Consider the following 22,825-nt stretch of genomic DNA (forward strand, 5'->3'; position numbering starts at 1 on the left):
ACTTTATACTTGTTAAGGCTTTGCAAATAAAGTGAGTCATGATTATTCAATTCTACTGAACTAGAAGATCTAACCTATATTTTCCAGCCAGAAGGACTTCACTTCATGAACATACTGGGGATGAGGTAAAAGAAAGTGAAAAATAATACCTCTTAAAATGATTTCACGTTTCCACTATATTTGAGTTAGCATTTCGATTTTCTTTTTCCATTTGTATGTAAGTATAATCAATTCTCATTATCAAATTTTAACCAGTATATCTCTAAAACAAATTATATTTTAAAATTAATTTCTTAATTAATGTTGATTTATAGATCATGTAATATGTTTTCTCTTTAAAGGAGGAAAAAAGTGAGCATTTAAGGGATTTCAACAGTTCTCAGTACAACTTCGTTTGTCAGCTGATAGAACGGTGAAGAAATAATGACACAAATGAAACAGTAGCTGTGATAGTGGAAATAATCTCCAGGAAAAAGAAACAGTTTAAGATGAGTTAGGGTATAATATGAAATTAATTTTATGCACATTGGGATTAAGAAAATGGGAATGAAATTTCAGGAAGTGATTTGCCTGCGAAGTGGCAAGCATGATACTTTTGGTAATAAACAGAGGGTGCCAAAAAATGTATACACATTTTAGGAAAGGAGAAAACTGTATTAAAATGGTAACAGTCAATATACACCAATAACAAAAGATGAATACAAGTCACGTTTGACTTCTGCAATTACAAGAGGTGCTCAAAATGGTTATCATCATCAACCAGACACTTCTGATTATGGCGAACTACTGCTTGAGCAACGTTGGCTAAAGTGTCCAACTGTATACATTTTTTTAGCACCATCAGTATTTTGTATATTTCCACCTATTTATTCCCTCACAATCCCTAATAAAGCAGATAACACCGTCCCCAATTGACAGACACAGAAAATGGATCCAAGACTATTAAAGTAACTGACTCAGTGTCATACTGAATCCATTAAAGGAAAAATTAGGATTAAAACCCACTGGGGTTTTATACTCAATGCTAATTCCATCATAACTTTTTACCTCACTTAAATAAGAACAGTTATCTTTACTGAGCACAGCTTACAATGAGTAAGTAACTAATTCAGGCAGTATAGTGACAGTTTGGGTATGAGTAAGACTTAGACCAAGTCTTTCTTTGAAAGATTATATGTCAAAGTTGATTAGGTAAAATCAGGAATTACATTTATTTGATTTTTTTTTTACTCTTTCTGACATATAATAAGAATTTTAATGGTGTCATTATTGCTTTTAATTAAACTTTACATTATAACTCACAGTTTTACAAATCACTTCACAAAGATAAAATGTATAATCTTGAATTGTGTATTCTTCAACACTGGGATATGCAAATCTGAATCTGTCCTTGCTATCACATAACTGTCCATACCTGAGGCATGCTAAATTAGCTTATATGTGTAAAGATAATGAAAATCATTCTAAAATCCTCAATAAAAACTACTAAGTAATGATAAGGAAGTCACATTCAGGCAGCTGGACCTTCTAGTAATTTCCCCCAGATATCCCCATTAATAAAGAGGCCCCAGACTCTGATAAAAGCTAGATGTTAACAGATCCCTGGGACGAAACTAGTTTCTTGACAGCTCTGTGAGCAAGTAGCAGTCTTCTCATTCTACACCTAAGGATGTTTAACACAGACCAGGAAAATTAAGATGAATAAAAACAGATTTCTCCCCTTTCAAAATAGTGGCCCTGAATTAGATCTTCATCTTAATACCAAGTGAATTGTTAACCAAGTAATAAAGCTGAAACAACACCTATTCTAGCAAAGACATTTTTCTTGTCTTCAACTAAAATTCTGAGAAGCACAAGCTTTACAGGATATAATTTTATGTGATCAAACACCTGTGAATGATGTGTAAATTGAACAAGCAAGAAATGAGAATAGCAGTGATTATTTTTAGATAGGTAGTCTCAGTTCCTGAAATAATAATATCTTCCAATTAGGATGTTACAGGTGAATATTTAGCATAGTTGTAGAAGGCAAAATGAAAATATTTGTAAATGTTTGCATCAAGTGAAAACATTGGAAATATGAGTTAGAATAAATTGTGTAGTCTTTTTTAATTAACATTAGGAAAAACGCTTAGAGAACATTATACCAAAATGGAATTCATAAACCAAGAAACAAAAATTTATTCCTGAACTAAATATAAAAAATAAAATAAGGTGGCTAAAAAGCAGACATTCAAGGGTTTAAAGTGAAATGTTGTATTATACAAGTGAAGCAACTGAGGCTGAGAGAGGTTATGTGATTTCCCCACATAATAGAAAAAATATGTTTAATGGTTCTATTACAAACTCATTTTCAAATTTATATATAAATTTGAGAATAACTAACTTGTGTCTTTCATCTAAATTTTTGAAGTGAATGTAATAGTAAACATAAATTATAGCCATATCAAAATGTTATCAAGAAAATAAAAATTAAACGTCACTTGAAGGTTATAATTCCAATTTGTTATATTATTAAATGGGACTATAATCTAGCATACTTTCTTATTAAAAATGTATTAATTTGTTTTCATTATTAGGTTCATACTATTTGTATTGAGAAGTTGACTTGGGAAGCAGATGGCTGATAGATATACTGAAAGTTTCTCATTATACTTTCAAATTGTGACCCTTTCACTTGTGTGGACTACTGTTAAGTTTGATGAATATGCCTACATGTGTTATAAAAAAACACATTATTCTCAGTATCTACTGGGTCTTCGGGGGGAAAAATTTTAAAAACTTAGAAAAGCTAGGTAGAAAAATAGTTAATTTAGTTAGACAAAATTAGCTGTTTTCTTTTCTCCACTTAAAGCAAGTTAAATGTCCACCAAAAATAGACAAACCTTAGCATTACTAGATGTGGACACATGACTGAATTCTGTCTGATGCCATCTAAAGTAGAGATAGCCTGCAACAGCTTTCACACCATTCCTTAAGTGTGTGATATGCAATCTCTGTTCCTCCTTAATCATACTTTTCTCCATGCTAGTTTCTGGAATAAAGGTGTCTGTCTACAATTGATCCAAAAGGAGGCATATACTAAGCCTGGAATGCTTGCATATTTTAATTTTTCTATGTCACTGTTACTTTGATTCTTTATTACTCACAGCCAAAATTGTCCAAAATGATATAAACAAATAGGCATCAATACATAATCAGGTAAAAGGAGAACAAAAGGAGAAATAAAGTTAGAGAAAATAGGAAATCATTTAAAGTTGGTCTGGTGCTTATGTTAGAATGGCTCCCTTTATAATAAGCAATCAAAAATATTATCCCTGAGAGCACATGGCTGTTTCTTTCTGCAAGTCTGTCATAAGTCTGAAATTTCCATAATAAAAACCAAAATAAAACAAATAAAAAATCTGACACAGAGATAAAATGCTGCAGAAGACTAATGTGAAGAATAAGAATTGAATGAAAACCACCAAGGAAATTTCATTACTAACAGAAATAAGAACACCTGAATGGAAAAACGCTATACAAAAAAGAAATTAAAAGATTAAGTCAATAAATCACCATACATGTGACAAATGTTGTCTTATGAACAAGTAAGTCATACAAAACACAGAAGATGGGCAAAGCATATATAATTATAAAGATAAGTACAAAACGTTAATCAACATAAACAAACACTTAACCTCACTTGTAGTTAAATATATAAATTATATTACAATGACAATCTATTTCTTATTTCAGGTTGACAATCATTTAAAATGTTGGAAGTACTTAAGTTTGTGATTCTGTTGGTTAAATGGATACTCGTATATCATTAGTGATAGTGTAAACTGCTATAATATTTTGAAAATAATTTTTCCATAAATATTACAATTATTATAAAAATGCATGGGCTCTTTTACTCTAAAACCCTACTTCTACAAGGCTACCCTATAGATATACTTGCACAACTATACAAAGATATTATTTGCAAAGATGCTCATTCATAAATTCTTGATATTACCAGAAAAGCTGCAAATACCTTATTGTTCATCAAGAGATGACAGATTTCATTTGTTCATTAATTCAATGAACAAATGTTTATTTATTATACTCTAGGTTCTTTTCTAGGATGGAAAACCCAATAGTAAAGGGAGCAGGAAAATTCTCTGCTACCATGGAATACATTCTAAGGGCATAGGAGGAGATAGAGGCAAACAATGAAGAGTAAACAAATATTAACAAAATTATCTTTTCTAATGATAAAGTTGTAAAGACAATAAAATACAGTGATGTGCTAGCTACATACGGAGGGAACAGTGTTGACTAGATGTTCAAGGGAAACCATTCTGGGGAAATGATAATTCAGATGAAATCTAAAGGATACATTGAAGGCTACTCTGCAGAGCTTGAGGGTAGTGTATCAAGATAAGAGGCCATCAGAAGACAAGTTAATGAAGATTAGTTTCAACTTTCTCCATCCTAGAAAGTTCAGTAAGTTATCTGTACTGATAAAAGCAAAACACCAAATCTCTTAAACACAACAGAATATTTAAGGGGAATTAGAGGCTTTATCATTTTTGGCGGAGATTGCTGGGTTTTCAGGAATGGTCCACCAGCATACAGGGGAACTGGACTGCTATGCCTTTTGAGCCTACCACTGAATTTGTTGAGCTCCAGAACATGCTATAAAGTTCTTATGCAGTGCGTCAGGATAAAGTCCACACCTATTGATGTTCTACTCACAAAGTGAAAAGAGACATCTGCCCACTGCCTCCACTACACCTGCCTCTCAACACCTAGGAACCTAGAGACTGGATACGAGAACACTGCTGTTAAAACCTTCAGGTCCTCAAATTTGCCTGGCAGAAAGAAGTGGACAAATGGGCAGGAAGATGCCCACCGTCTCACTTCTATCCTCGACAGTCTTGCACAAGAGCATCTGATTAACAATCCTGATATTTACTTAGAAACAAAGCTGCAAGGAAGTCCAGGAAAGGCAGTTTTTAATTCTCCCATCTATAGAGGAAGGAATGCGTGACAGTTGTAGAAGCCAGTTCCCAATATTGAGGAAAGTTTTACGAGATTGGGCTGAGAAGGTAAGTAGGGGGTGACTCTAAAGGGCTGTGTAGGTCATGACATGAAGCTTGGATTTTACCCTAGGTGAAATGGAAAGACACTGGGATTATGGAACCGGGGAAATCTGCAACCTGGTTTACATTTTGAAAAAGGTCTTTGGGTGCAATGTGCAGATTGGATTGTCAATAGAGAGGAAGAAGAAAGGAAAATAAAAATCTTTAGCTATAGTATAGGTGAGAGGTGACAGTGGCTTGAATTATAAAGAAAATCAAGAGAAGGAGAGAGATTTGGAATATATTTTTGAGGAACAGCTAATGGCCCTTGTAGATGAATTGGATGTGGGAAGTGAGGTGATGACAAGAATTAAATTTGGATACTTAAATTTTGATTTGAGGCAAAGGATACATGATGGGGTAATACACGGCTATGAGGAAGCAGAGAAGCAGTATAGTGTGGGTTGGGGGTTTGCAGTAGAAATAAACCATTCTGTTTTGTGAAAAATTGGAGCTTTCTATTAAATCTCCAAAGTCCCCTCTAGAATGTTGGGGTCACCGGAATATAAGCAATACTTAACGGCTCTCTATTCCTGGCTATCATCTAGGTAAAGAGTATAGATAAAATAGAGAGAAAGTGAGGACTTGTCCTAGGATTGTTTCACTATTAAGTAGCAGAGTTACAGATAAGAAGGCAGATTAAGAAGAGGAAGGAAAGCCTAGAGAAGAGAGTGTTTCAAGAAACAGGGAATAATCAATTGTGATAAATCGGTCACTATATATCAATACAGTGTTTCCATGGAGTCTTTAAAATAGCTGGAGTATATCTACTATATGCTAATCTAGAAAGAATTTCAACACATCTTATTAAGTGAGAAAAATGTCTATGTATTAATCTCTTTATGTGAACAAAATATGCTTGCATTTTCATATATACAACTTTTATACTGAGATACATTTAATAATAATAATAAAGGACCATCACATTGGATTACTTATTATAACTCATAGACACATTAGAATGTTCTGATTTGTGAATTATTTATTCTTTTTTGAAAATGCTTGTTCAAGGATGTCTGAAAAACTAGGACTCTTTGATAGTAAGTGGACACAAGTCCTTGTGTTGTAGACAAAAGCTACGGAGTTCTAGTCCTGGCTCAGGTTTTCTAGCATTGTGACCCTAACTAGGTAACTTAGACTTACAGAACCAGACACCCACAGAGATAAAAGAGATGTATTCAGCTGTGCTTTTAAAACCATTAAAAACACTGTGCAATTATGAAATATGGGGACATGTTTAACATAATTCCTATTCACCAGGAATCAAAACAAAGCAAGACAACAGTGATAATAATGACCACGAGGATGGCAATGACAGCAGCAGCAGTAGAAAAAGGTTTCCTAAGAGCCCTTTTTTACAAGAATACAAAAACAAAGACAAAAACAAACTAAAAAAACCTCTTTTGCTCTGGGTTCTTTCTGACTTTGCAAACCCATTTCTTCAAAACTGCTATCATTTTTTTTTTTCTCTTTACCAACATCAGCCCACTAAACTAACAGCAAAAATAACAAAAACAAACAGTTGGGCAAGCAAATAGAAAAAGTTGATTGGAAATGGTGCCAACTAAATGCCCCCAAACTCAGCTGATCATTTAGATTTGCCTGACAATTCCTAAAATGATTCTTGGTTATTACTTTCTTTCCCAATAATCTCTCCCAATAATTTCTGCAAAATTTAATGATGCACCTTCAAATTGTCTCCATTCACTCTAAACAGATAATTTTCTTACACCTTTGTGGAAACTGAGAACACTGATTACCTATATTGCCTCACCCCAATAGACAGCAAATTTAGGATTGAGATCAGGTCCTACATATGAGACTGTGTCCTAACGATTAAATATGTAAATTTAGCATATAAGGATTTTTTATTTTTGAATACTTCTGACTACACATAGAAGAGGATATCCAAAGTCACACAGGAAAATTTTTAAATTTTGCAAAAAAATAGAGAAGCAAATACAGGTAATACTTACCTTTTAAACTCCATTTCAGAGTATTCCACATTCCAACCCTTGCTCATTCCCTCCCTCTCCAATTAGCCCTGGACACCAATCCATTTGGATGCATCCGAGAGCTGGTTTCTTTGTCCATGCCCTATATGTCATTTGAACACTCGATACTTCCCGAGCCTATTTGAGAGTAACCTGTCTCCTCAGCCAAGAGTTACAAGCTGTAAAAAAGACTCCCCTCCAGCTCTGTGAAAGATGGCATAAATGGCTAGATTCCCAACTCCCTTTTCAGACACCAACTAAAATGGAAACAATCATTTTGTCAGATAGAATGATAAAGCAAAGAACAATCTATAATTTGTCTGCCTGGCAAATATATAAATATGCACTGCATTGTATAGCACTCTCTGGGATTACTGAAACTCTGCACATTTTATGTTTCCTTCTACCATGTCTTTTTGGTTTAGTCCAGTCTGTTTAGAATTACTTATTTTGTTTTCCTTCCTTTCTTATATTCCTCTTTCACTTACTCTAATTGTCTAACTTCTATTCAACCTTTTAAATTCAGCCAGAGGTAGGATCTATGTTTGTAGGTAGAACATGTAAAGTTAGGTTGTATAAGACATATGGTTTCTACTTGCTGCCATACTGAGAGCTCACTTGGAAAGTCTGTCAGGAGAGAGGTGCCCTAGGTTCTCAGGTTGTCCAGCCCCAGCAGTTTGAATACACCAGCTGAGGTTCCAGATATTGTGGATCAGAGATATCTGTCCCTGCTGCAAACTATCCAAATTTCTGACCCATGGAATCTATGAACCTAATAAAACTTCACTGTATGCTACTAAGTCTGGAATTCTAATTATGCAGATATAGTAACTGAAAGAGTTCCAGTGCTACCTCAGATGCCCTGGGTGAACAATGATCAGAATCAATCTCTTAAGTGAGACATTCACAAACCATACAGCTATTTCTCCATACAGCCATGATGGTGGTTGGCCTCATCACCAGAAAGGCAAAGCACTAGGACAGGAGAGGCAGGGGAGAATGAAACAACTTATTTCATATGTGTTTACTCCATACATGTCAGATTTAGTTTAAAACAGCATTCCAGTTAAGCCTCTCTGGCACCTAGTTGGGGCATATGGTCTGATAGTTCAAGACAAGTAACCTGATTTCAAATCCAGGCTTGATGATTCCATGTTTATAACAGTGTCAATTACCAATAAAACAATAAATAAATGAAGGAAAATATGGTTGCAGTGAAGATTACTCAAATGTGAAAAACATAGGAATAAGCATGAAATTTTCTTTGCAGAGTCATTTGAAGAGTCAAATGTAATAATGAGAGGAGAAAAATTGAAATTGTTGACTGCTTAGTACTAAGCACTAATAATTCACAATAAATATTTATCAAGTTTCATATATAGGTGGACACAAATAGGTACAGGAATTCTGCTACTAAATTTAAAATAAGCAATTTGGTTTTCAATGCATAATCAAGAATGATGAGCATTAAAAAAATTTGCATTCTTTTATCCCTTGTCTGTCTACTCATTTTGATTAAATATTGCTGTGATTCTTTTGAATTCTCTTAATATTTAATTGGGAAACACTTCTCATTTCAGTCAAAAGCAAAAGTTGTAAAAAAAAGAAGAAAATTACATTCCTTACCACTATGAAAAGATATGATTTATTATCTACAAATCCCAGATGATGTTCTGAGTCAATCCACGTTCTCATTTCACTCAACATTTCCTGAGCTCTTAGCATATCCCAAACATGCTATGTACAACAAACATTAAGATCCCATAGAAAAGTTGCAGTTAGAGTCAGGTAACTACCTAGGAAAAATGCGACAAGTGTTAAAATAAGGTATAATATTCTTACCCCTTTATAGGAAGAATAAAATCCTCTACATGCTCCCCAGACATCTGAAACTATAACAAATGGTCTTCCTTTTACTCTGTGCTTACGTAATGGTGATTGTAAATATAATCTAAATATACTATAATGTTCTTTTGAATATTTATGGAGACAACATGTGTAAGGCACTACCGATTTTAGTTCAGCTTCAAATTCTCTTCTCATCTGTCATCTACGCTGCTCTGATTGGAACTCTGCAAACTACATTTCCCAGATACCTTTGCCATATAACTTCCTGTTAGTTTCTGCCAACGGGAAATATAGAAAAGGACTGAAAGGCAGGAAGATCATTTTCACTTTCCTGTCAGCAAAGTGCCAGCAGGGGGAGTTTACCCCTCTAACAGCAACTCAGGTCACTCAGTGGCAATCAAGCCATAGCACTTGATAGTAGACTTCAGACATTTTTAGAATTTCTATAACAAGTATCAACAATTTTCCCACCACCCCACCCACCCACCAACACTAAGGTACCAGCAGCAGCTATACAGGACCCTATCAATAGAAATCTGAGCTAATTCCATAATGAAATATAAAATTCATTTTATTAAAAATTTTCTGTTGAAATGCCAAATGTGTTTTTTATTTCCTTTACTGAACTGCCACCAAATATGCGACAATTGTATGGAAACAAACATATGACCACAAGAAATTCACAAATCTTTGAATGCAGCCAAGAATTTATTCTATCATTCTATCTTTCCTGACTCTTTTATATGCTCCCACAGAAATTCAGTATTTCCACAGGTAATGAGTATTTTATTTTGTGTGTGTTAATGTAATGACAGCATATGTAGAATCTTCAAATAATTAAACCAAATATCTTGTTAATTATCCATTGTAATTTTGAGGTTTTTGAGGTCCCCTATTTTTATTTTTTTTTCTGTTCATGGGAGACAAGTCAGAACAAATGGTACTCTATGACAATTGATCAGAAAGAGCTGCCCTATTGTTTTTCAGCTATTTTCAGTAATACCACAGACATAATTTATTTATATGCATTAAATATGATTTTCTAACTTATTGAGAGTTTACTACAGAGAAAGAGTAATTAGATATATGCTGAGGAAACAAAATTGATGTACACATAGACATTAAAAAATTGAGTGATATAAATTTTATATATTACATGTGTAATTTGTGTTTTTCTCTAGAGAAAATACTGGTCGGTGTTATCTCATCCTTTAACATCGCACTAACTACCGTGTTTCCCCCCAAATAAGACCTAGCCAGACAATCAGCTCTAATGCATCTTTTGGAGTAAAAATTAATATAAGATCCTGTCTTATATAAGACCGGGTCTTATAGTAAAATAAGACCGGGTCTTATATTAATTTTTGCTCCAAAAAGGGCATTAGAGCTGATTGTCTGGCTAGGTCTTATTTTTTGGGAAACATGGAAGCACTTATTGGAGGAATTTGAGTCTTAAATCAGGACAATAATAAATTATAAACTGTAAATAAATATTATTTTATATCCTTTAGGCATACAATTCAATTAACTGCTACCAAGTATTTTATATGTAGAGATTCTACCAGACCAGCTTTGATGACTAGATAACAGCATCCATTTTTCCATTTAAATGACTTCTGTGCTTTAATCTCCAAAGGAAATTTTCATAAGAAAATCAAAAACCTCCTATATACCCATCATAGAATTTCATATCAAACATTGTATGAGATGATGAGAATACATTCTTCGCTCATTTCCATTAAATATCACTTCTAATAAAATGCAGTTAAAAATTCTCTAATTTTAATGCATAAAAACCACTTTGAGTTGTTTGTTAAACATATAAATTCCTAGGTTATAATCTAGACTATTCAATAAAAATCCAAAGGAAGCAGGCAGAAATATCAACACTTTCAATAGGCATAATACTTACTTCTAACACTGCTAGTCTATGAAACACATTTATACAAATACTGGGTTAGTTTTAATTTCTTTATATCTCTATTATTACAATGGAGTTACTCATATTCATGTCATTCTCCAAAATTCATATTTAATGCCTGAAAATAGCACCTACCTTATAAAAATGCACTTTTACTAAGGAGTAGCTAGAATACTGAATAAAAACACATTTCCAGTAAGTTAGCTATAATTCAGTATTTAAGAACATTAACATTTTTTAAAAAAACAAATTAAAATTGACATATACTTTAGAAAGAGGAAACACATCTATTCCCAACGACATTTTGATCATTATAAAGCTAAGCCTCAATTGCTTGAAAAATTAATTTTAGTGGAATCCAGTTTTCTTTGATAATACGGAATAAGTGAAGCATTAGTATCAACTGAGCACTAGTTACTACTCTACCTTACTTAACAGCATTTTCAGTGAATTCTGAAATTATTAGTGAGGAAAAATGTAATAGAGCTTCAACACAGTTCATTTTCACCCCAGTAAACTTAAGGAGTTAACTAATCATTTATAAAATTTACTTTGGCCAACATTTGCACAGACCTGTAACATTATATTATATTATCTGGAAAAAAAAAAAAAAAAAATTGAAAAAGTTTTTTTTCCTTCCAAGGCAGACAAATGCCATTCTTAAAAAAACTTATTTCAGTGCAGACAAGGATTCTTACATATGCAAAAAATAGGATTTGGAAGTCTCCTCTAATCTATTTACAAGAGAGAATGGAAGACAAATGATGAAGCACTGAAGGGAAGGCCCAAGGGAAAAACCTATGTTTCAAAATCTGAATCTGTCCCTATTCCAAATGAATATGTTGCCAACAGCTTTTAAGGATAATTCATATCAGCTGCAAAGGGAATGTGATTACAGCTTGTATAATGATGGCTTTGTTCATACACCCACTGATGGAAAAAAAGTGCTATTTTCAGGCACTTAATATGAATATTGGAGAATTATATGCATATGAGTAACTTTTCCTGTCAAATACCCTAAAAGAAAAAAAAAAAAAGATATATGGCCAAGGAATTTCAACATTGTGGAAACATTAGCAGTTTTTTGTCTTTGCCCTTTCTTAAAATAGAACTATTCTTGTTAAAATTTTGTATTACTTTCAAATTTTCATTTTGGGAAAATGTTGAGCCAATTCACCTAACACTAGAGCACCTGTATTTACATGACCAGTTTTATTTTCCGAATTTTAAGACTATTCGCATTTTAGCACTCCATAATTAACTAGCATCCGTTTTTTATGTTTTCTATCTTCTTGCCTTGCTTCCTCTTCCTCTTCTTTCTTTCCTCCCTCTTACCATTATTCCCTTCCTTTCTACTTATATTTTTCTCATCTGCATTCAAAAGAGATTTTGGAGCTCTTACATGAATCCTTCCAATATAATACAAATCAAGCATCAGGTCCATAAATTTAGAACAGAAAATTACATACTATTTTAGAAGAATAAATTCAAGTCATAATATCCACTATTGCTATTATATTTAGAAAAAATTTCCGTTCCAATATTCTTAGTGGTTACTGTATATTAACCATTAAGAATAGAACCATTTATATATAAATATAACTGTATATATGTATATATACAATTATATATACATGTATACATACAATTATATATAATTTTAATCTATAATCTATATTTTAATATATAAAACTATATATTATATAATTTATTAAAATATATATTATTATATAGAGAGAATATATAATTATGTATAGAGTATATATAAATATATACAGAGGCTGCCAAAATATGTATACACATTTTAAGAAAGGTAAACTGTATTAAAATTGTAATACTCAACAAACACTGATAACAAAAGATGAATACAAGTCACGTTTGACTTCTGCAATTAGAAGAGGTGCTCAAAGTGGTTACCATCAGCATAATTTTAATACAGTTTTTTCCTTTCTTCAAATGTGTATACATTATTTTGGCACCATCTGTGTATGTATACACAGACACAGGTACACACAATTGTCTAGAAGCAAATATACTTTTCTTAACTTAAGCAAAGCTTTACATTAAACAGATCTTTACTGAGTACTTACGGCTATGGCCTATCTTATGTGATTACTTCAAAATGAAAAACAAGATAAACATATATGGGTACATATATATGGGACAGGATGGAGGTTTTATCTAATGTCATGGAGATAATCATTATGTAATAATTGTATCAAATCAACACATTGTGCATCTTAAACTTACACAATGTACTACGTCAATTATATCTCAATAAAGCTGGGAAAATGTTTTGTGTGGACATTGATTTTCACTTCTCATGGATAAGAAACTAAGGATGAGATTTATGAGTGGTATAGTAAGTGTATATGCAACCTCATGAAACACTACCGTACGTACAACTTTCCAAAATGGCTGTTCTAGTTTTCATTCATATATAAACGGAATCATATGATACGCAGTCTTTTGTATTTAACTTCTAGCAATCTATCTGGATTTAGAGTTGTTCTCCATCTTAACCAAACTATGGTCTGTCTTTTTATATTCTAGCAATTCTTCTATGTATATACTATATTAAACTATGGTTTTCATTTGCATTTATCTCTTGGGTAGTGAATACTCTTTTGACAAGCATCTGATCAAATTTTTGCTTCTGTGAAATTGTTTTTGTATGTTTTTTGTCTCATTGTTAAGTTACTAAAAGGAATCAAGGGCTCATGGGAGAACTGGCTGATTCCATGGCTGGGGAAAGGAAGATGCAAATGCAAGGTAATACTGAAGTAAACAAAGAGGTGCTTTAAAAAAATTAAAGGATGGGGGTACGCTAAAGGGACACAGGAATCAATGTAGTAGAATTCTCAACGACTAAAGTTGGAAATTTTGAACAAAATAAATATTTATAGATTATAACCCAATGCATTAAATAAATATATACATGTTTATAATGATATAAGAAAAACAATTAAATAAATAAATAAATTGGGGAGAAGTAACAAGGTTTCTTTATAGAAAATTTCCAAATACTGTTTATAGATATCCCCCCAACAGCTGAGAAATCTAAGATCTATATTCAAATGATATTCGTATTAGTTCATTTAACCAACATATATTGAAGAAATCTCTCATACTATGCGCCTAGAAAACAAATATTAAAAACAGGTAGACCCTGACCTCATCAGGGAGATGCTTGTTTTTTTCTTTTAATTATTTATTTGCGTCGGTCTTTATGCTTCTATTATACGTAAAGTAACTGAAACTAGGAGTAAATTTCAATTTTTTTATTCTGTAGCCTTTTAGTATAAAGCTGTGCATTCTTGACCAGCAAGTATTTGATAATTTTTCACAAAACAGTGAGGAATGAACAGAAGACAGTTTATTGCATATCTCTGATCTTGTTTACTACAATACAATTTAAGTAGACAGATGAAGGCTAACTCTGGCAGATACCCAACATATTCTGTGTAGAATGGAATTTCTTCTAAGCAGTGTAAAACAAAATTATTCTTATTATACACATCTATTAAGATTTATTTTGGAATATGGGAATTTATTAAATATCAGCACTGTTTAATAACCATAACATTGTTAACATTGATTTATTGTCCTTAAAACACCTTCACTGATGTGAGGTCTCATTTGCATTTGCTCAATTCACTTGTTGTTTATCATTTTTTCCCTAGATGAAAAAAAAAGTGTATGACATTCTATTATCTTTAGTTAAAATGTACTGAATTCTGAAGCTACATTTAAACCTACTGTTAGTTTTAACAACCATAATATGTTTGAAAGAGTATTGCACCATATGATTTTTATCTCTTTGAGTTTGTGATATTTTATAACATTTTAAGAATTTATTTGCTAAAATATTTTTATCTTTGTGCTCAAAATTAATGATAGATAATATTAATAAAATTATATCTAAATACCTCTATTAAAAATGAGATTCCATAAGCTCTTCTATTTGTACACTTTCTATTTAAATGTATTATATTTTACCTATTTAGGTAGAAAAATGATTCCATTGTCGTTTTATTTTTATTTCCCACTGTATTACATTCTTTTAATTCAATACCATAATATTTCTACCACTTTTATGATGGTCATAATAACAATAAAGTCAAAACTCTACACTAATGAATGACCTTACACATCTATTCTGTTCAACAATAGAAAACGTTTTTCTGGTAAGCAAATATATAGAAAATTTTATTTAAGTGTGTAGGTGTTTTGTGTGTGTGTGTGTGTGTGTGTGTGTGTGTGTGTGTGTGTCTACTTCATATTCTCCAAGAATGTTTTCCATGGACCCTCCAATATTTTAGACTCTTTTGAGTATTGAAGTAGTGACTGCGGGCAGAAAACAAAAACATTTTTTTAATCCATTGTTTATCCATTTAAAAAATTATTCCTTTAACTAAAATTTTCAAAAAAAATGTATCTCTTTCCTTAAAACAATTAAATGTTGCAACCTTAAAGTGACATTTATTCCAGGACTGACTGAAAAGCCTTACAGACATTTTTTATTGCCTCCTATTGAAGAATACCCTGGTGATAATTTTCCACCTACATTCTATCAAAAAGCATACGTTGTAATATTGTTTCTAGCATTTATGTTCTTGTATCCCTTCGCTTATACTTGGCAATATCTACTTCCTTTAGCATTTTCATCAAATACAGTCAGCATCACCTTTCAAAGAAAGGGAAGGGATTTCGTATACTCTGCCAATTTCACTTTTATGTGAAGTGTGACTTGAGTGTTTTAGCCTAGCTGTCTAAAAGCCTGAGTTCACCTGTTGTCTAATTTACATCCGTTGTCTAATTTACATTCTTCTTCAATGATTAAATTTTTTTTTTCTGATAAGTAGGATACATGGCAGATAATTTTATTTGTTGGTTATTATAATAAAAATAAATTATTTCCCAAATCACCCACTATTGTAAATATAAACTTTTATTTTTGTCATTTCTCATACAATTACTTCTTTTTTATTGTCAAACTATAAGCTTATCTATAGTTTACACAACATTGGTAGCAAGTAATTTCAGGAATTTCATTATTTTTGCCCCCAATTTTGAAGATTGCCTTCTACAATGAGCATTTTTAAAAGAATTTAGCCATGTGAATAAAAGCACTGTAGAAAATACTTTTCTTTTTTTTTGGTTTGGGCATATTATGAACTAAACTTTGATGAACATTCATGTATAGGATTTTGCATGAACATAACTTTTATTTCTCTTGGATACAAGTCCATTAGCACAATTGCTGGGGTACAGGCTAGCTACACGTTTAGACTTTTAGGAAACCGGAAAACGTTTTCAGAGTAGTTGTAACATTTTCTAATCCTATCAGCAATTGAGGAGTGATCCAGTTTCTTCATGTTTGCCAGATACTGGTGTTGTCACTATTGTTTTTATGTTAGCCTTTCTGATAGATGTGTAGTAGTCTTCTTGTGATTTTAATTTTTTAATGGCTGGTGATATATAGTGTCTTTGTATGTGTCATCTGTCCCTTACATATCTACTCACATCTCCTACTGTGAAATGTTTGTGGACATCTTTTGCCCATTTTTTAAATGGTTATTTATTTATTTATTTATTTTTAATGTTGAATTTTGAGATTACTTTCTATATTCTAGATACAAGTCCTTTGCTAGATGTGTAGTTTGCATCTATATGTTCCAGACTATAGTAAGTCTTTACATTTTCTTCACAGGGTTTTGTTTTTAGGAATAGCAAAATTTTAAATTTTGATGAAATGCAATTTATCAATGTTTTATAGATTATGCTTTTGGTATAAAGTCTAACTTCTTGTAGTACAAAACCTGAAGTCTTTTTTTTTTTTTCCTAAAATTTTCATAGTTTTACATTTAAGTTGGAGATCCAGTTGTTCACTTTTGTATGAGGTGTAACAGTTTAAGGCTCTTTTTTTTGGTATATGGATGGTTGATTGCTCCAGCACCATTTGTTGACAATTATATCTTTCCTCCATTCAATTGCTTTTGTACATTTGTCAAAATCATATTTGTGTAGGTCTATTTCTGGGGTATCTATTCTACTCTGTTGATCCATGTGCCTATCCTTCTATTAGTACCACAGCCTTGATTTAATGTATATAGGAAGTCTTGCTATATATTATAATTAGACTGATTTTTTTTTGTACTTTATTCTTCTTTTACAAATTGAGGTATGCTAGTTCTTTTGCCTTTACGTATAAATTTTAGAATAATCTATATCTACAAAAAATATCACAGGGAAGTTGATGGAAGTTAGGCTAAAGCTGTATATTCATTTGAGGATAACCAATATTTTTACTATGATTTTGCAATCTACAAACAAAATATGACTCCTCTCTTTGACCTTTTTTGTCTGCTACTTCATAGCATCAATCTTTTGAGAATGTTTATGCAGTTTCGATCATATTTCAGGCATTGTGTGGGCCCTTTTCATTTGTTACCTCACACAACCCTAAAATATACTTTTAAATTATTTATTATTTTCTCTAATTTGCAAATGAGGAAATTAAGGCCAAATGATGTCCCCTAACTTGCAATTTCCAATGGCATTTGTTTTATTCCAAATTTTATATTTTACCTTCCATGTACCAAAACTTCCCATGGATGAAACTGAAATTTTTATAATACCTCAGGACATATTACAGTTATTCTCAGTTCCTTACTGCTCCTAGCATTTTTCTCTCATATAGGTAAAGCCTAAACATACATTACTGTTGTTTATCAAGTTTCACCAATGACATTAATCTTTCCATCTACCTGGCCCCAAATTCTACTTCTCTGTAATACAATTTTGTCTCTAATAAATATCATCAAATGTAGAAGTTATTGAGCATCAAATGATCTCATTTGTACATTTTTTCTAGATGCTGGGAATTTTGAAAACAAGTACAAGTTCTTAACTTTCATTTTGTATGCAACCTACTCTACCAGGCACCAACTACTTAACTGAGTGTTAAAATAATAAGGTCTCAGCACAAAGAGTAATTTTAGCCAAGAGTTTCCATATTATTGCTGATTTGTGCCCATTATGCTGTCATCTTCTTGTCATTTCCTCTTGTCATTTCCTGTGCTCATGAATTCACTTCACGCTCTTCCCTTTTGTGCCAATAAACACAATTAAAAAACCAACCAAAATCTGAGAAATATGTAAGGTGTTTTTAATTAATTAGAGAACACTAGAATAAAATATCTGATATATAACAAAACAATTAATTCACTAGACACTTGAGAATATATGCATCACTGAATTTTGTCATCATTTTCAGTAACAAGTGTATATGTAGCTGCATAGAAGACTACTGGTTATTGTCTATGTGAATTATGTGGATTTTAAACAGTTCTATACGCTAAATGCAAATGCATAAGAGAGTTTTCTCTGATTCTCTATGAAATTAATCACCCTCTCACCCAAGCCCACACATTTATGCTTAAAATCCTACTATTTATTGGTTGAATAGTATAACTACTCTGTTACGGAAACATTAAATATATTTCAGTTTTTTACCATTTTTATAGGAATATTAATTTTTCTACAAATTCGTATTTTAGCTACAGGAGGAGTAAAAGCGATTCTTGTTATACTCCTCACAATTTCTAGAACATGCACCTTACTATTCAACTAATGTGCTGAGTATTTTATACCTTACATACATTTTTCATTTTGAACATTTGAAAAAAAGACCAATGCCCGTATTATAATACAATTGTCATACTAAATTTTAAGTTGACTTGGTGCCATGGGACTATGTGTGTTAATGTGTATGACCTTGTTGAAGAGAATTGCAAAGAGAAGCAGGCTGCTAATTAACTATTTTCAAATTGATGTATCACCTCCATGTGGCTTCCTATGAAAGTTTGCAATAAAGGTGAAAGTTAATGACAGCCTGACCGGGCATGAATACTGGCATAGATCAAGAATGCCCTTTAGCATTCATAAACCATACTGGCATCAAAAGAGTCTTTGAAAAACAAAGACTTAGGTTTGGGGCCCTCAGAAAATCAATTTGACCATGTGTTTTACTGACCTCCAAGGAAAGATCAAAAAACATTATAAAGATAGTAAATTATCATTTATTTTACAAGTGTATGTCCTATGCTAATGAGGGAAGAGCAAATGCCAAACAAACACGACAGCGGTTCTTTAATCTAGAAGTGAGAGTAAGAGTAATAAGGAAGGCTAAGAAAACTAATAAAAAAATTACCTCCATTATGAGTGGGAATTTAGACTACCGTTTTGGGAGGCTATATGTGATATAGATTCATAGGCCCTTTTGAAAGGACAAATAGTCAAATAGAAATATAAGAAGTCATTTAAGTACCATGCACTAATCGATTGTGCAAATTGATCAATGTGATACACCACATAAACAAAATAAAGGATAAAAATCATGTGATACTATCAATAGATGCAGAAAAAGCATTTGATGAGATATAATATACATTTATGATTAGAACAATTAACAAATGGATGTAGAAGAAAAATACCTCAACATAATAATAAAGTCCATATATGACAAACAAACCCTCAGCTAATATCATCCTTGATGGTCAAAAATGGTGGTTGCCAGAGGGTAAGGGGGGTGGGGGGTGGGGGGTGGGAGATGAGGGTAAGGGGGATCGAATATATGGTGATGGAAGGAGAACTGACTCTGGGTGATGAACACACAATGGGATTTATAGATGATGTAATACAGAATTGTACACCTGAAATCTATGTAATTTTACTAACAATTGTCACCCCAATAAATTTAATAAAAAAAAAAAAAAAGAAATTGCAGCACAGGTTAAAAAACAAAACAAAACAAAAAAAAAAACTGAAAGCTTTTTCTCTAAGATCAAGAACAAGACAGGATGCCCCTGTCAGCACTGTTATTCACCATAGTATGGGAAGTTCTAGACAGAGCCGTCAGGCAAGAAAATGAAATAAAATGCATCCAAATTGAGAATGAAGAAATTAAATTGTCGCTTTTTGCAGATGACATGATTCTTTATATAGAAAACCTTAAAGACTCCACAAAGAAAAACAAACAAACAACAACAACAACAACAACAACAAAAAACTATTAGAAACAATAAACAAATACAGCAAAGTTGCAGGATACAAAATCAATGTACAAAAATCCATTGAATTCCTATATATAAACATGAAATTTCAGAAAAAGAAATGGAAAGCCAAAAAAAAAAATAATTCCTTTTGCAATTGTAACAAAAGGAATAAAGTATCTAGGAATAAATTTAACAAAAATTGTGAAGAACATATACAATGAAAGTTATAAGATATTATTAAAATAAATTGAAGAAGACACAGAAAAAATGGAAAGATATTCCGTGTTGATGGACTGGAAAAATCAACATAATTAAAATGGCCATTTTACCCAAAGCGATACACAGATTTAATGCAATCCCCATCAAAATACCAATGGCATTTCAAAAAAAAAAAAAAAAAAAACAGAACCAAACTCATCAGATTTGTATGGAATCACAAAGACCCCAAATAGTCAAAGCAATCCTAAAAAAAAAAGAACAAGGCTGGCGGTATCACACTTCCTGAGTCCACTTTATACTACCAAGCTACAATAACCAAAACAGCATGGGATTGGCAGAAAGAGACACACAGACGAATGGAATAGAACTGAGAATCCAGAAATAAATAAACATACATATGGGCAGATGACTTTTGACAAAGAGCAAAAAATGTCCAATGGAGAAAAGAAAGCCTCTTCAATAAATGGTGCTGGAAAAATTAGAAAGCCAAGTGCAAAAGAATGAAACTGGACTGCTATCTGTCACCATATCCCAAAATTAACTCAAAATAGATCAAAGACCTAAACATAAGACCTGAAACAATAAACTGCATAGAAGAAAGCACAGGCACTAAACTTATGGACGTTGTGTTCAAAGAAGATTTTATGAAATTGACCTCATAGAAAAGGGAAGTAAAAGCAAAAATAAATGAACCGGACTATATCAAATTAAAAAGATTCTGCACAGTAAAAGAAGCCATCAATGAAACAAAGAGGAAACCAATCGAATGGGAGAAAACATTGGCAAACAGCTCCTCTGATAAGGGACTAATATACAAAATATATGAAGAACTGGAACAACTCAACAACAAAAAACAAACAATACAATTGAAAAATGGGCAGAGGACCTGAACAGATACTCCTCCTAAGAAGACATACAAACAGCCAGTAGATATATGGAAATGTGCTCAACTTCACCAGCTATTAGGGAAATACAAATCAAAACCACAATGAGATACCAGCTCTCACCTGTTAGAATGGCTATTATCAACAAGACAAGTGTTAGAGAGACTGTGGAGAAAAAGGAACCCTCATACACTGTTGGTGGGAATGTAAATTGGTGCAGCCATTATGGAAAACAGTATGAAGTTTCATCAAAAAATTAAAAATAGAATTACCATACAACCCAACACTCCCTTTTCTGGATATCTACCCCCAAAATCTGAAAATCTTTATTCGTAAAGATATATTTACTGCTGTGTTCACTGCAGCATTATTCATGGAGGCCAAGACATTGAAAGAACCAAAGTGTCTTTCAATAGATGATTGGATAAAGAAGATGTGGTACTTGAAACTAATTTAAAAAGAGAGAGAGAGAGAGAGAGGGAGAGAGAGAGAGAGAGAGAAAAGATGTGGTACATACATGCAATAGAATATTAGTCATAAGAAAAGATGGAATACTGCCATTTACAACAACATGGATGGACATGGAGGTTGTCATGCTAAATTAAATAAGTCAGACAGAAAAAGTCAAGAACCATATGACTTCACTTATATAAGGGATATAAAACTGAAAGCAACAAACAAGACAAACAAATAAAGAAACAAAATCTCATAGACGCAGATGACAGTTTATTGGTTACCAGAGGGTAAGTGTGTGGGTGGTAGAAGAGAGAAAACAGGATCAAATATATGGTGATGGAAGAACTAGGTCTGGGTGGTGAGCACACAATGCAATACACAGATGATGTATGATAGAAATAGACACTTGAAACTTATGGAGTTTTACTAGCCAATGTCATCCCAAGAAATTTAATATTTTTTTTTAAAATATAAGAAATGATACGTAATGGAACATACATATAACATTATCTATATTACAAAACTATGAACAAGAAATATAAATATATATAAATTAATAATACTCAGTTTTTGTTATTCTTCTCTGTTTTAATAATGGATAGCAAAGAGTTTTGAAGGAAGGGTGAAGAGATAAAAATATCATGAGACTAAATGAAAAAATAGGAAAAAGTTAAAAAAGAGAATAAAAGAAAGGGAGGATGAGATTCCTACATATAAAGGAAAGGGAACAAAGTGAGAATGGAAGGGACAACTTTAGAAGATAAACGAGGCTTGGGTTTTATGAACCATTAATAAACACTTTTGTTAATTCCCCTTTATTTCCTTGCATTATGGGTCACAATGTATTAACACTTCTTATCTTTGCCCTTTGAAAATCTAATTAACTCATCAACTACTTTTTACAGCTCTGCAACTGTTTTTAATCTTTAAACACATTTGCAGGTCCTACACTGAATAATAATGCTATAACAAGTCGCCCCCACTCTCTAGTTTTAGGTTTGTAAAGCTTTTACATTTAGTATTAAACAATGGTTGTCTCTCTTTTATTCACAGCCAATTTTCTTAAAAAGTAGTACTACACACTTTTTAGTAGTTACTTTTTTATTTTTAACAAATTCAGAGAGTAAAAAAACTATTGATAAAAAAGATATATGACAACTAGTAAAAAGTATATGGAGAAAGATCATCTCAGTCTCAATTAAATAAAATAGCTGTAATTATTTCCCCTGGGCTTTTCAACTAGGACCATTAAAAAGTACCTATTATTGAGTACTTATTTATGTACCCAGCGTGGTTCTAAGCACTTCACATATATTAGCACACTTAATCTACTACA

At 32.2% G+C, this 22,825-nt stretch overlaps 1 long non-coding RNA gene across 1 annotated transcript in view; it reads right to left on the reverse strand.

Moving 5' to 3' along the window:
* Positions 1 to 9,115, reverse strand: part of LOC141571827 (uncharacterized) — a 152,751-nt gene extending 143,636 nt beyond the window's left edge. Inside the window, exon 1 of the long non-coding RNA XR_012496884.2 lies at positions 8,945 to 9,115. This is a non-coding gene — a long non-coding RNA (uncharacterized LOC141571827). The remainder of the gene's footprint in view (positions 1 to 8,944) is intronic.
* Positions 9,116 to 22,825: the final 13,710 nt, after the last annotated feature.

Source organism: Rhinolophus sinicus, chromosome 2 (genome assembly GCF_057876585.1).
Source record: "Rhinolophus sinicus isolate RSI-liver-muscle chromosome 2, RSI-T2T, whole genome shotgun sequence".
In the NCBI taxonomy this organism is placed as follows: domain Eukaryota; kingdom Metazoa; phylum Chordata; class Mammalia; order Chiroptera; family Rhinolophidae; genus Rhinolophus; species Rhinolophus sinicus.